This window comes from Aquarana catesbeiana, linkage group LG11, assembly GCF_042186555.1.
Source record: "Aquarana catesbeiana isolate 2022-GZ linkage group LG11, ASM4218655v1, whole genome shotgun sequence".
Lineage (NCBI taxonomy): Eukaryota > Metazoa > Chordata > Amphibia > Anura > Ranidae > Aquarana > Aquarana catesbeiana.
In genome coordinates this window covers 143,891,813-143,906,240 of record NC_133334.1, presented here as the reverse complement: position 1 = coordinate 143,906,240, position 14,428 = coordinate 143,891,813, and the positions used below count along the sequence as shown (strand labels likewise).

The following is a 14,428-nucleotide window of genomic DNA, read 5'->3' as shown; positions in this document are numbered from 1 at the left end:
ATTTAAAGTCCCAACTCCCCTATATGCTCTGAACAGCAGTATATATACTATACAGCCTGCCATATATACTCTGCAGAAAATTGGGCCTTAGGTGTTGGTGGTACAAGAACACTGTAAGCCCTCACAGTTACTCTTGTTGGGCGCAGGAACGGGCCCTGCTGTGAAATATTAGATCAAAATTTTTAATTACATGCCCCTGTTAAACAGGGGCAGAAAAATTGGGCCTGTGGTGGTGGTGGTTAGGGATGAGCTGAACACCCCCTGTTCGGTTTGCACCAGAACATGCGAATAGGCAAAAGATTTGTGCAAACACCTTTAAAGTCTATAGGACTCGAACATTAATAATCAAAAGTGCTCATTTTAAAGGCTTATATGCAAGTTATTGTCATAAAAAGTGTTTGGGGACCTGGGCCCTGCCCCAGGGGACATGTATCAATGCAAAAAAAAGTTTTAAAAACGTACGTTTTTTTCAGGAGCAGTGATTTTAATAATGCTTAAAGTGAAACAATAAAAGTGTAATGTTCCTTTAAATTTCCTACCTGGGGGGTGTCTATAGTATGCCTGTAAAGGGGAGCATGTTTCCCGTGTTTAGAACAGTCTGACAGCAAAATTACATTTCTAAAGGAATAAAAGTTATTTAAAACTACTCGCGGCTATAATGAATTGTCGGTCTGTCAATACTCATAAAAGTTCATTGATAAAAACAGCAAGGGATTCCCCCACAGGGGAACCCCGAATCAAAATTAAGAAAAAAAAATGCATGGGGTCCCCCGAAATTCCATACCAGGCCCTTCATGTCTGGTATGGATATTAAGGGGAACCCCGCACCAAAATTTAAAAAGAAAATGGCGTGGGGGTCCCCTTCAAAATCCATACCAGACCCTTATCCGAGCACACAACCTGGCAGGCCACGGGAAAAGAGGGGGGAATGAGAGAGCAGCCCCTTCCCAAACCATACCAGGCCACATGCCCTCAACATTGGGAGGGTGCCTTGGGGTAGCACCCCAAAGCACCTTGTCCCCATTTTGATGGGGACAAGGGCCTCATCCCCACAACCCTTGCCCGGTGGTTGTGGGGGTCTGCAGGTGGGGGGCTTATCGGAATCTGGAAGCCCCCTTTAACAAGGGGACCCCCAGATCCCACCCCTCCCTGTGTGAAATGGAAATAGGGTACAAAAGTACCCCTACCATTTCACAAAAAAAGTGTCAAAAATGTTAAAAATGACAAGAGACAGTTTTTGACAATCCCGTTATTTAAAGTCTTCTTCTTTCCATCTTCTTCGGGTCTTCTTCCTTCCTTCGGTTTCTTCCTCCATCGTCTTCTTCCTCCGATCCTCTGCTTCTTGCTCCGGTGTTCTTGTCCGGTGTCTTCTTCCCCGCTTCGTTCTTGGGCCGTTCCGCATCCATAGGAGGCTCCCGCTGTGTGACGCTTTTCTTCTGGCACTTCTTATATAATAGAGCGCGGGGCCACCCGGTGACCCTGCCCTCCGTTATATAAGAAGTGTCAGAAGAAGAGAAACGTCACACTGAGGGAGCCTCCCATGGATGTGGAGTGGCCCAAGAAGGAAGCAGGGAAGAAGAGGAAGATGCCAGACGAGAACACCGGAGCAAGAAGCAGAGGATCGGAGGAAGAACCAAAGGAAGAAGAAGAGGGAGGAAGAAACCAAAGGAAGAAGGAAGGAAGAAGGAAGAAGAAGATGGAAAGAAGAAGACTTTAAATAAAGGAATTGTCAAAAATTGTCTCTTGTCATTTTTGACACTTTTTTTGTGAAATGGTAGGGGTACTTTTGTACCCCATTACCACTTCACACAGGGGGGGATCTGTGGGTCCCCTTGTTAAAGGGAGCTTCCAGATTCCGATAAGCCCCCCACCCGCAGACCCCCACAACCACTGGCCAAGGGTTGTGGGGATGAGGTCCTTGTCCTCATCAACATGGGGACAAGGTGCTTTGGGGGGCTACCTCAAAGCACCCTCCCAATGTTGAGGGCATGTGGCCTGGTACAGTTCGGGGGGGCGTTCTTTTTTTTTTTTAATTTTGCCGCGGGGTTCCCCTTAAAATCCATACCAGACCTGAAGGGTCTGGTATGGATTTTGAGGGGGACCCCCCACGCCATTTTTTTTTAAAATTTTGGCGCGGGGTTCCCCTGTGGGGAAATCCCATACAGTTTTTATCAATGAACTTTTATGTGTATTGTCGGACCGACAATTCATTAATAGCTGCGAGTTATTTTTAAATTACTTTTTTTCCTTTTGAAATGTCATTTTGCTGTCAGACTGTTCTAAACACGGAAACATGCGCCCCTTTACAGGCATACTATAGACACACCCCAGGTACAACATTGAAAGGAATATCACACTTTTATTGTTTCACTTTAAGCATTATTAAAATCACTGCTCCCGAAAAAACAGCCATTTTTAAAACTTCTTTTTGCATTGATACATGTCCCTTGGGGCAGGACTCAGGTCCCCAAACACGTTTTAAGACAATACCATGCATATAAGCCTTTAAAATTAGCACTTTTGATTTCTCCCATAGACTTTTAAAGGGTGTTCCACGGCTTTCGAATTTGCCACGAACACCCCAAATTGTTCACTGTTCGGCGAACAGCCGATGTTCGAGTTGAACATGAGTTTGACTCGAACTCGAAGCTCATCCCTAGTGGTGGTGCCACAACACTGTAACCCCTCACAGATACTCTTGTTGGGTGCAGGAACTGGCCCTGTTGTGAAATATTATATCAAAACTTGTAATAACATGTCTCTATTAAACAGGGGCAGAAACATTGGGCTTTTGGTGGTGCCACAACACTGTAACCCCTAACGGATACTCTTGTTGGGCACAGGAACGGGCCCTAATGTGAAATATTAGATCAAAAATTGTAATTGCATGCCCATGTTGAAGAGGGGCAGAAAATTTGGGCCTTGGGTGGTGGTGCCATAAACCAAAAATATTGTTGGAAGCTAGCATCATCAAGATTGAGGAGGAATAGAATAGTCAGCATAGGCAGTCTTCAAGGGATCCCACATCCATAGCAAATTCAATCAGTTACATCAGCATCAGGTGCTTGATAGCTGCTGTTCCAAGACTGATTAATGTTTATGAATGTGAGCCTATAAATGAAGTCTGTGGACAGGTGCACTCTTTGATCCGTTACAAACCCTCCAGCAGCACTGAATGTGCATTCAGAAAGCACGCTGGATGCAGGACAGGCCAGTAGCTCAATTGCATATTGAGCAAGTTCTGGCCAGTGGTCCATCCTCAAGAACTAGTAACCCAGTGGATGCTCTGTTGGAAAGGTCTCCAAGTCTGCTCTTGCCCCTAGATATTCATGCACCCTGTAATGCAGACGCTGGTGATGGTTGCTTGAACTGATCAGACCTTGGTGCTGAGGACTGAAAAATTGTTTAACCACATGCCGACCAGCGCACGATAGCACAATGGCATGGCTGGGCAAATGGGCGTATGGGTATGTCCCCGCCACATACTCTGTGACTGTGCACACGGGTCCTGTGTCACAGGATGGCAGAACAGAAGAATGTAAACAAGGCATTTCCCTGTTCTGCCTAGCAACATGACAGAGATCTACTGCTCCTTGTCATCGGGGGCAGTGATCTCTGTCATGTTATAGTGAAACAATCCCCCCCACAGTTAGACTCACTCCCTAGGACACACTTAAACCCTTGATCGCCCCCTAGTGTTTAACCCCTTCCCTGCCAGTGTCATTTACACAGTAATCGGTGCATTTTTATAGCACTGATTGCTATAAGTGTCCGATGTGTCCGCCATAATGTTGCAGTCGCGATAAAACTTGCATATTGTCGCCCTTACTAATAAAAATAAATTATAATAAAGATGCCAGAAATCTAACCCCTATTTTGTAGACGCTATAACTTTTGTGCAAACCAATCAATATACGCTTATTGCGATTTTTTTTTTTTCAAAAAATATGTAGAAGAATACATACCGGCCTAAACTGAGAAAGAAATTTTGTTTTTTTTATATATTTTTTGGGGATATTTAATGTAAATAAATATATATACACACACACGCATCGGTCAGCCGGCCACCTACTCCACCGCTCTTCCTCTGACTGAACAAAGCCTCAGCAACACGTCCAGCACCAGGAAATTGTAACCTCCCAGGGTCTGGAAATGCATTGCACAAACCTTTCTTCAAGGCCTCCTGAAGATGTTTCATCCTCTAGTCCCTATGAGAAGGCAGGATAAGTTCTGCAACCTTACCCTTGTAACGTGGATCAAGAAGGGTTGCCAGTCAGTAATAATCCCTCTCCATGATACCACGAATCCTAGCGTCCTTTCACAGGCTTTGCAGAATCAGGGAGGCCATGCAGCGTAAGTTTGCAGAGGCATTTTATTCTGAGTGCTCTGGGTCCTGCTCCCAGCCACATACAACTGCTTGGGTTTCTGGGGACTGAAAACCATCCCTTGAAGACTGCTGCTGAGTTTTATCCTCTACATCCATGCTGACACAATCCTCCTCTTCCTCCTTCTTCCTGTGTGTTTGGCGAGCCCACAGGAATGCTATCTGGATAAAGGGGGCCTTGAGAGGTAAGGAAGTCCTCCACTTCCTCCCGCTATTATGCCTCAAGTGCTCTGTCCATGATTCCACGAAGCGTGTGCTCTAACAGGAAGACTAGAGGGACAGTGTCTCTGATGCATGCATTGTCACTGCTCACCATCTTTGTGGCCTCCTAAAATGGTGACAGGACAGTGCATGCATCCTTGATCAGTAGCCACTGGCGTGGCGAAAAGAAGCCAAGCTCCCCTGACCCTGTCCTGGTGCCATACAGGTACTCATTGATGGCCCTCTGCTGTGTGTGCAGCCTCTGCTGCTTTGCCAACGCTGAGTTCCACCAGTTGGACATGTCACAAATGAGGCGGTTGGTGGGCAGGTTGCATTCCCTTTGAATGTCAGCCAGCTAAGCACTGGCATTGTGTGACCGGTGGAAATGACCACAGACTTTTCTGGCTTGCATCAGGAGATCCTTTAAGCCTGGGTACCTGCTCAAGAACCGCTGCACCACCAAATTCAGGATGTGTGCCAAACATGGAACACGAATCAAGTGTCCCTGTTGAAGGGCAGAGAGAAGGTCGGTGCCATTGTCGCATACAACCATTCCTGGCTGAAGCTGGCGTGGCGTCAATCACCTCTGAGCCTGCCCCTGCAGAGCTGACAGAATCTCTGCCCCAGTGGGTCTCCTGTCCCCTAGGCAGACCAACTCAAGCACCGCATGGCATCTTTTAGCTTGACTGCTCGCATAGCCCCTTGAACACTTACGGAGCACCGCTGATTCAGAGGACAAATCTCCACAAGAGGCCATAGAGGAAGAAGAAGAGGAGGGGTTGGAGGAGAGAGCTATGGCAGAATCGCCACTAGAATTTTGGAGGCGTGGTGGCGGAACAAGCGCCAACAACACTGAACTCTATCCTGTATCCTTCCCAGCTGCCAGCAAAGTTACCCAGTGCGCTGTGAAGGAAAGGTATCGTCCCTGCCCATGCCTGCTAGACCATGAGTCAGCGGTAAAAGGGACCTTACTGCTGACCGCCCTGTCCAACGAGGCCAAAACATTGCCTTCCACATGTCGGTAGAGAACCGGAATGGCCCTAAGACAAAAGAAATGGCGTTTTGGAACCTTCCACTGAGGTATAGCACATTCCACAAATTTTCTAAAGGGGCAGAGTCTACCAGCTGAAAAGGCAGCAGTTGCAGTGCTAGCAATTTGGCCAAGCTAGCATTTAGACGCTGAGCATGTGGATGGCTGGGACCAAATTTCTTTTTATGGTTCAGCAACTGGGGTAGGGACATTTGCCTGCTAAAATCAGATGGCGGTATACTGCTAGCTGATTGGTTGCAAGTACTTAGGACACCTATTGCCATACCTTCATTCCTCTCAGTGCAGGTTTTTGAGAGTACGGGAGGTATAGTAGGGTTGGAGATCCCAGATGAGGAGCAAGGAGAAATCCGCCTTTTTCTTTGATGTGGGTCTTTCAAGTGCTGTTACCAATGGACTGCATGTGGTGCCCAAGCAGCTGCTGTTCTGGCCACACTTGATCCATTTCAGACACAGGTTGCAAACAGTAACAGTGCAATCTGCTGCACACATGTCGAAAAAGGCCCACACCAAGGAACTTTTAAAAGTCAGTGGGGAGTCAGCAGCGCCCTGCACCTGCGGAGCTCTGCGGTGTGATGCAATGAGGTAGCTGCCATTAAGCTGCACCCTAGAGGACATCCTGCCTCTTTCTAGTTGTGCCTCCTCCTCCTCCTCCTCTCTTCTTTCAGGCACACAAGTACAGTCAGTGACCTCATCATCCCCCCCTCCTCGTCACTGGAGGAAACTTGGCAGTATGCTGCAGCTGGGGGAACATGACTGCCAGTTTCTTGTCCTTCTTGGACACCCCCTCTCTCTAGGCTCACGTTACTCTCTTCCTCAACCTGGGAACCAACATTGGAGCCTTCAAATCGCTGTGCATCCTCCAGCAGCATGTATCTGACACTGTGGTTGAATAATTCTGGGGACTTCTCCTTGCTTGATGGTGGGGCTACGGAAGGAGTGACTGTGGACGGAGACTGGTGGAATAGGCCTCTTTGGAAGCTGCGTTGGAAGGCAAACTACTTTGAGCCTGGGTGACAGAGGATGAGGAGGATGAAGACTGCTTTGTTATCCACTCCAACAACTGTTGTGCATGTTCTGGCTCAATAACGTGGCCAGCAGCAGAAAAAAAGGACAAGCGTTCCCCACGGCCACCTGCAGAAGATGCACCATGTCCACGACCACCACTGTTGACTGTAGACACAGAGGCTGATTGCCCTTTTTAGTGGCCTGTGAGGGTCTGCCTCTCCTTGCTGGCCTTCCGAACATGATGTGTTTTTTTTGTTTTTTTGCAACACCACACACCACTGCAACACCACTGCACTGCAACACCACACTACACTGTATTAGATACTGTGTACACTGCCTGAAGTGTATTAGAAACTGTACTACGGCTGCACTGTATTGTGTACTGTGTGCACCACCAGAAGTGTAATAGAAACTGTACACACTGTATTAGATACTGTGTACACCACCTGCACTGTACAACAGCTGCACTTTATTGTGTACTGTGTACACCACCAGAAGTGTAGAAACTGTACACACCATATTAGATACTGTGTACACCACCAGAAAAGTAGTAGAAACTGTACTATGGTTGCACTGTATTGTGCACACCAAAAGAAATGTAGTAGAACTGTACACACTGTATTAAATACTGTGTACACCGCATGAAGTGTATTAGAAACAGTACACCACAGAATATATATATAAATATAAAATATATATATATATATATATATATATATATAGTCTTGTATATATACTGGATGCAGAGTATATATATATATATATATATATATATATATATATATATATATATATAGATCTATATATATAGATCTATATATATATATATATATATATATATATATATATATAAATCTATATATATATATCTATATATATAGATATATATATATATATATATCTATATATATAGATATATATATATATATATATATATATATATATAAAAATCTATATATATATAAATCTATATATATAGATATACAAGACTATATACATATATATATAATTAAATGCACTGCCACTAACTGATGAATAACCTGCCTGCTTAATCTAAATAAAGCTATCCCTCTGTCCATGCCAGCAACACTACACACGGCCGCCGTGTAAGCAGCCTTGTATAGTTTTGGGTGTGGACCTAATTCCCCTAAGCCATAATTGGCCAAAGCATACAGGTCAGGTGCATGCTTTGGCCAATCATCATACAGCAATGCACTGCGATCTCGCAACGCTCTAATTTTTTGCGAATGCCCCATAATGTTTGCTGTTCAGCGAACGGGCGAGAACCCGAACATCAAGCTCATCCCTATGTATTATACATACTACACTGACTGCACTATATACTCTCCACTGTATTATATATACTACACTGATTGCACTATAAACTGTCCACTGTATTATATATACTACACTCACTTCACTATATACTCTGAACTGTATTATATATACTACACTGACTGCACTATATACTCTCCACTGTATTATATATACTACACTGACTGCACTATATACTCTGAACTGTATTATATATACTTCACTGACTCCACTATATACTCTCCACTGTATTATATATTCTACACTGACTGACTGCACACTACACTAACTACCTGCCTAATCTCCATTCATTCACTATATATGGCCACTGTGTAAGCAGCCTTATATAGTGTGGAGCTAGTAGAAAAAGTACAGGAACAAAAAATAAGAGAGCAAACTGTATGTATAAACTTGAGCGTGGGATTAACAGTACGCACAATGTTCATCTGGGAGACAAAAGCTCACCTGCTAAAAGGGAGGTTTCTGAGGGCTTTGCTGGTTTCTGGAGGACAGTGCAGATCTTCTGCGGGTCACAGGCTCATGAGAAGGAGAGGAATTTTCCTGTTCCATAGCCAAAGGTTTGCCGTGTTAAGATTAGGTAGGGGTAAAGGAGACACGCTCACCCATGGCAGGTTGGATGTGGTGGATCACTGGGTGTGCCAGAGTAAATTTAGCATGGTTGATATGAAGTGTGGAGCAGATCGCTGAGAAGGCCTTGCGCTGGCCCATAACTTCAATAGAGTAGTCAGCAAAGAGTAGCAGTGGATGGTCATTGACGGTCAAGTTGCGCCTGGCAAATTTTTTTTGAAGTTTGGCGTGTTTGTCTGCATAGTTAAGATATATGACAATCATAGGTCTGGTCTTGGAGATTCTGACGGTTGACCGATGCCATCCACCAGGCAGGGGGTACATAGTCCCAGCTGTTCCAGGATGATAGTGGAGCAGATGGTGGCTAGCGCAGAAGAGGAATAGGATTCTGGTGGGCCAATGATACATAGATTGTTGCACCTGTACCAATTTTCCAGGTCGTCCACTTTTTCCTGGAGCTTTGTTTGTAATGTGGAGAGCCTGGCTACAGCAGCAGAGAGTGCAGCAGCATCATCTTCCACAGAGGAGATTTGCTCCTCCATGTGATCAATTCTGAGGGCTTGGAGCTGGAGTTATTTGTGTAGTTGATCTAGCCCTTTAAGAACTGCTTTGTCCACAACCTCTGTGACCATAGGGGTGAAGAGAGACACCACAGCCTGGGCTATGCCAGCTGGAGAGGCAGGGTCCACCTGAGGAAGCACTGTGAGTGCTGGAGGGGCCGTGTGTGCATCTGCAGCACACGAGTCAGCAGAGGGAGTGCGTGCCATATTGGCTGCAGCGTGTGCCGTGTTCCCAGTGTCCAGGCTAGGAGCAGGGGCTGCTCAGGCCAAGGATCGCTCAACTAAGTGATCCATGGGGGTTCCCCAGGTAGGGGGGGAGGCAGTGGAGGGGAGCACCTCGGGAGCTATGTGGCTTGGAGGCAGGTTTTGGAGGAGCGTGGCGGGAGCTGATGTCTCCTAGCTCTACTCCATGTGGCACCAGAACCGGAGGTAATATACAGCATTTTAACTGTCCAGACCAAATGTAGTCAATATATGGGACAGTTACAATATCACTTACAAATCAGCACAGGTAAAAAATGAAAATCTCCTGGTGGACTAACACCAAGGTGGTCTGCCCCAGGAGTCATGGGGGAATTGGAGGCCCCAAACAGGGAAGCAAGAGGAATAGTGAAGTTAAAATATCAAGAGAACCACAGAAAGAAACCAACAAATAATTCATGTGTGATGGTTGAACCTAAAAGATACAAAAAACACCAATAATAGCCAAAATAGCTTCTAAATTATATTTGTAAATGACAAAAGCATCCCATTGAGATACAAAAGGGGCTTAATAGCTGATATATTATGCGTTTTAATTATGAAATATCCCACGGAGATATAGAGCATCATGCATATACAATGCTGTGAAAAAGTATTTGCCCCCTTTCTGATTTTTTTTAAATTTTTTGACACACTTAAATGACTCAGATCATCAAACTAATTTTATTATTACACAAAGATAACCCAAAATAAATTAATACAAAATGCAGTTTTTAAATGATTTCATTTATTAAGGCAAAAAAGCTGTCCAAACCTGCCTGGCTTTATGTGAAAAAGTAATTGCCCCCTAAACTTAATAACTGGTTGTGCCACCCTTGGCGGCAACAACTGAAATCAAGTGCTTGCGATAACTGATAATGAGTCTTTCACATTGCTGCAGACCACATGCCTCTCCCATTTATAGCCCCAATACCCCCAACATCATGGGACTGCTATCAGGCTGCCAAAGGATTAGGCAGCCCAAACACACCATTAAACCATGCGGCAAGATAGTGCTAAAACCACACCAGACATGCGTAATGACCTCACAACACTACACACATGAGTGGTAAGGCGACGCCCCATGATGTTGATGTGCAGTAACTTCATCACATGCATCAACATTTTTCATATGATTTTATGCTATTAAAATATAATATTACTTTTAATTAGATTAAGTTATTGTATGCATGGTAATGTACCTTTAAAGTCCCAAAGTAGAGTTGTTTTGAAGTGTATCTCTATTCAGAGTGAGATATCCAGAGATATGTTTTTGGCTACCATGACCTCCTCCTGAAAGCACATTCCTCCAATATTAAAGACTAATATAACAATATTAAAGACTTAATCATCTCTGACCACTCACCAGTCTCCCTTCATTTCAGTGGTCTGAACACTGAGGGAGCCTCCTGTGGTCATGGTTCATATCTTATGCTTATATCACAGTTGAGGGGTGACATGCTTATATCACAGTAAAGGCGCGTACACACGAGTGGAATGTCCAAGAGAAAAAGTCAGACGAAAGCTTTTCATTGTCTATTCCGATCATGTGTATGCCTCATCAGACTTTTTTTTTCAAAAATTCTGACGGACCTAGAAATGGAACATGTTCTAAATATTTCTGACGGAACCAATTCCTATTGGGAAAACCGCTCGTCTGTATGCTGTTCCGACGGACCAAAAACAACGCATGCTCTGAAGCAAGTACGAGATGGAAGCTATTGGCTACTGGCTATTGAACTTCCTTTTTCTAGTCCCATTGTACGTGTTGTTTGTCACCTCGTTCTGGACGTTCAGACTTTGGTGTGACCGTGTGTGTGCAAGACAGCTTGAGCGGAATTCCGTTGGAGTTAAATATTAAAGTGATACTAAAGTCTTGATTTTTTTTTTGTTAAAAATAACAAACATGTTATACTTACCTGCTCTGTGCAGTGGTTTTCTCCTGCCCCTCCCTCCTGTTGAGTGCCCCCACAGCAAGCAGTTTGGTATGGGGGCACCCGAGCCGATCCGCAGCTCCCTGTGTCCATTCAGACACGTAACTGTGGCCCAGCCTGTCCCCTCTCTCTCCTCAGTGGCTCACGACTTTAACAGCAGCAGGAGCCAATAAGGAGGGAGAGTCCTAGACAGCCAAGTTTTTTCGTGCAACATCACTGGATCGAGAGGGGGCTCAGGTATGAATAAGGTGGGCTGAGGGGGGCTGCTGCACACAGAAGGCAGTTTATCTTGATGCATAGAATGCATTAAAAAAAACTTCTGCCTTTACAACCACTTTAAGAGTGCAACACTAGTGGCAATATGGTATGGCTCTCTTATAGCAAACACTTCATTTTTATATATTTTACAAACCTCTACATGGTTGTGTGCAAATTAACACAATAAATAATGTTCAAATAAAACTATCAATACAGTAATTAGAAAAACAAACCAGTGTATCTGTGTCCAATGAAAAACCCTCAAATCCAGCTATTGTATTAAAATCCCTACTGTTATTTAAAAGGGTACATCACCAGTAATAATATGTTCCCTTGTAACTAGCATTTTATACACATACGTAACTTTTACATACCTTAAATTAATGGGATCGCAGTCATAACCAATAACTAATATAAAATAATCTTTGAATGAATAATACTTCATACAAAATACCTGTGGTTGAAATTGGCCGTGGCCTTTTATTTATAGGTATAAATTATTAATCTAATCATATTTACTTTTAATAAAACAGAAATATTTAACACACGTATCGTGAGTTAAAATAAATATATAATAAAAACATATCAATATAAAAAACATATAAATAGCTCAACCATTTAAGCTCAAGCTATATAATAAAAACCAAAACAATTATCCCTTTCCTGAAAAAAGGACATAAAACCTCATAAATCAGGCCACGACAAGGAGGGAGGGTGGGATGTGCTCTTCTTGAAATCTTCGCCGTCTTCTGCCCTAATGACGCATCCTCTTGCTTTTATAGGCTACATTCTATTGCCAGAGGACCATTTGGGGCAACTGTCAAACTCAGCAACCAACCAAAGGTAAGTATTAATAATTATTTATTTTATTTTATTAATTTTTTTTTTAAAATAACTTAATTTAAAATTATAACTTAAAATAGGTCTGACACGATCCCATAGGTGGTGTGGCAGGGACATTTCATGCCCTGCCCTTCACCTTTATTATGTGCAAATGATGCAATGATTAATTTGCAAGCAAAATTATGAATAGATGAAAAAAAAATTTCATAAAAAGAGCCCTGTGCAATATTAGTCACTTATAATAATAATGATCAAAAGTGCTACAATCCCTTATGTGATCTAGTGCTGATAATCAAAAAAGTGTCCAGTGCAGAGTTTAGGCACGCAAGTCTATGCTTACATAGTAGCTGATTCTCACCCTTTTAAAACTTCCATATTCAGCTGGTCCCATTATTGCTGCTTCCACTTTCCTGTTTAATGCTTGTATTCTTTTCCTTGCAGGGTCCAGTGCATGTTCTCAGTTGGCTGTGTGTGTTAATGGAAGCACACAGACACACGGCAAGCCACTCCCATGTTCTTTCGTCCCTCCTTCAAGCTATTTAAGGGACCACTGCAGGCATCTGCGTTGTTCGGCAATTATCTTATACTAAGCAAACACTCTCACCGACAGGAAGTTTGGGGACGCAACGCTGATGGACCTGGAGCTGACTGTGGTGCATAGCAAATAAAGTTTACACCCTTAGAATAAAGAAGCAGTCAGGATAGCTGCAATTCCCATCAGCTTTATTGTGGTTATGACTAAGCGCTTGTGTAGCTTGAAACACGCTAACATTTTGAAGTCCCCCGCTGTGGTTTAATTTTTTACCTGTGATGTGTTAAAGTCAAAATTTTATACCCTTACATACAATAAATTATGTGTTCATACATTTTAGAATGCATTATTTGAAAAAAGGTGTTATCCGGCACATGGGTGGAGCCTGACTGAGCAGACATGGTAGCTTAGAGCTCCGCACCTGAAGGGACATTTCTGCCGTATTATACCGTGCCCCGGCTCAGCTTCACCCGGTAAATATTGTTACTCGGTCTGCTAATAAGCCCTGCCACTTAATGTAATGGTTCTTGGGAGTTCTCGCCTGAAAATGAAGCAAAAAAACAACAAAGAAGCGCTGTCTCGGGCTTCAGTCAGAATGGCACTAGCTCCATCCCCTCCCCCTGGTACCTCACACTCAGTGAAATCCTTTCAGCAGGCTAAGGTATCCGTGGCAACACAGGGGGAATATGACTCAGATTCATCTATACAAACTTCACAAATTACTTCCATTACAGATCCTGCTCATTCTTCTGTTCTGAGGCAATTTGAAAAAATGCTTCACAAAGCCCTTAAACAGACCTCAGATCATATTACAGACAGTCTGAATAGGGAAATCAGAGAACAGGGCCAACGCACTGCAAATCTTGAACTGCGGGTTGATGAACTTGAAAATAACACCCAGGCTCATGCAGTTGAATTTGAAAACCTCAAAGAGCAAAACTTAGTCATTCAATCTTGTTTAGAAGATTACGAAAATAGGGCCCGGCATTCCAATATCCATATGCGTGGAATACCTGAATCTGTAACTGATTTGCAGGCCACTATGCTATCCCTATTTCAAGAACTACAGGCTTCCATACCAGTTGAACAAATGGAGATGGTAGGGTTCATAGAGCCCTCACACCTTGCAAAGCTGATGGACCTCCGCGTGATATTATTGCCAAATTTCACTATTTCCGTACCAAGAAACAAATTCTAGCTGCAGCTAGAGCATAGGTGTGTGCAGCCTGGTGCGTTAGGGTGTGCACCCCAAAGCTCAAACACATCTGCCTTTCTCTGCAGCCTCAGCTGCACTGGACAGTGAAGGAAGTGCTCTGTACTGAGCGGCTTCCTGTTCATTCCCAAACTGAAGCATAGTAAACCATTTACTTTGCTTCAGTTATGAATGGGCACAGTGAGCAAGTGTGTTTACTGTGTTATTTAGAAAAGGAAGAGGTTGGTAAATGACATATTTACTAGCCCCTCCCCCCCCCCAGTTTTCATCCTGAAACATCCCCCCCTGGCAGCAGCTGGGGGAGA

The 14,428-nt window shown here is 43.8% G+C and overlaps 1 long non-coding RNA gene across 1 annotated transcript in view; it reads left to right on the top strand.

Annotated features, from left to right (window-relative positions):
- LOC141113000 (uncharacterized) overlaps positions 1-12,377 on the top strand; it is a 72,210-nt gene extending 59,833 nt beyond the window's left edge. Inside the window, exon 3 of the long non-coding RNA XR_012236691.1 lies at positions 12,318-12,377. This is a non-coding gene — a long non-coding RNA (uncharacterized lncRNA). The remainder of the gene's footprint in view (positions 1-12,317) is intronic.
- The last annotated feature ends 2,051 nt before the right edge of the window (positions 12,378-14,428 follow it).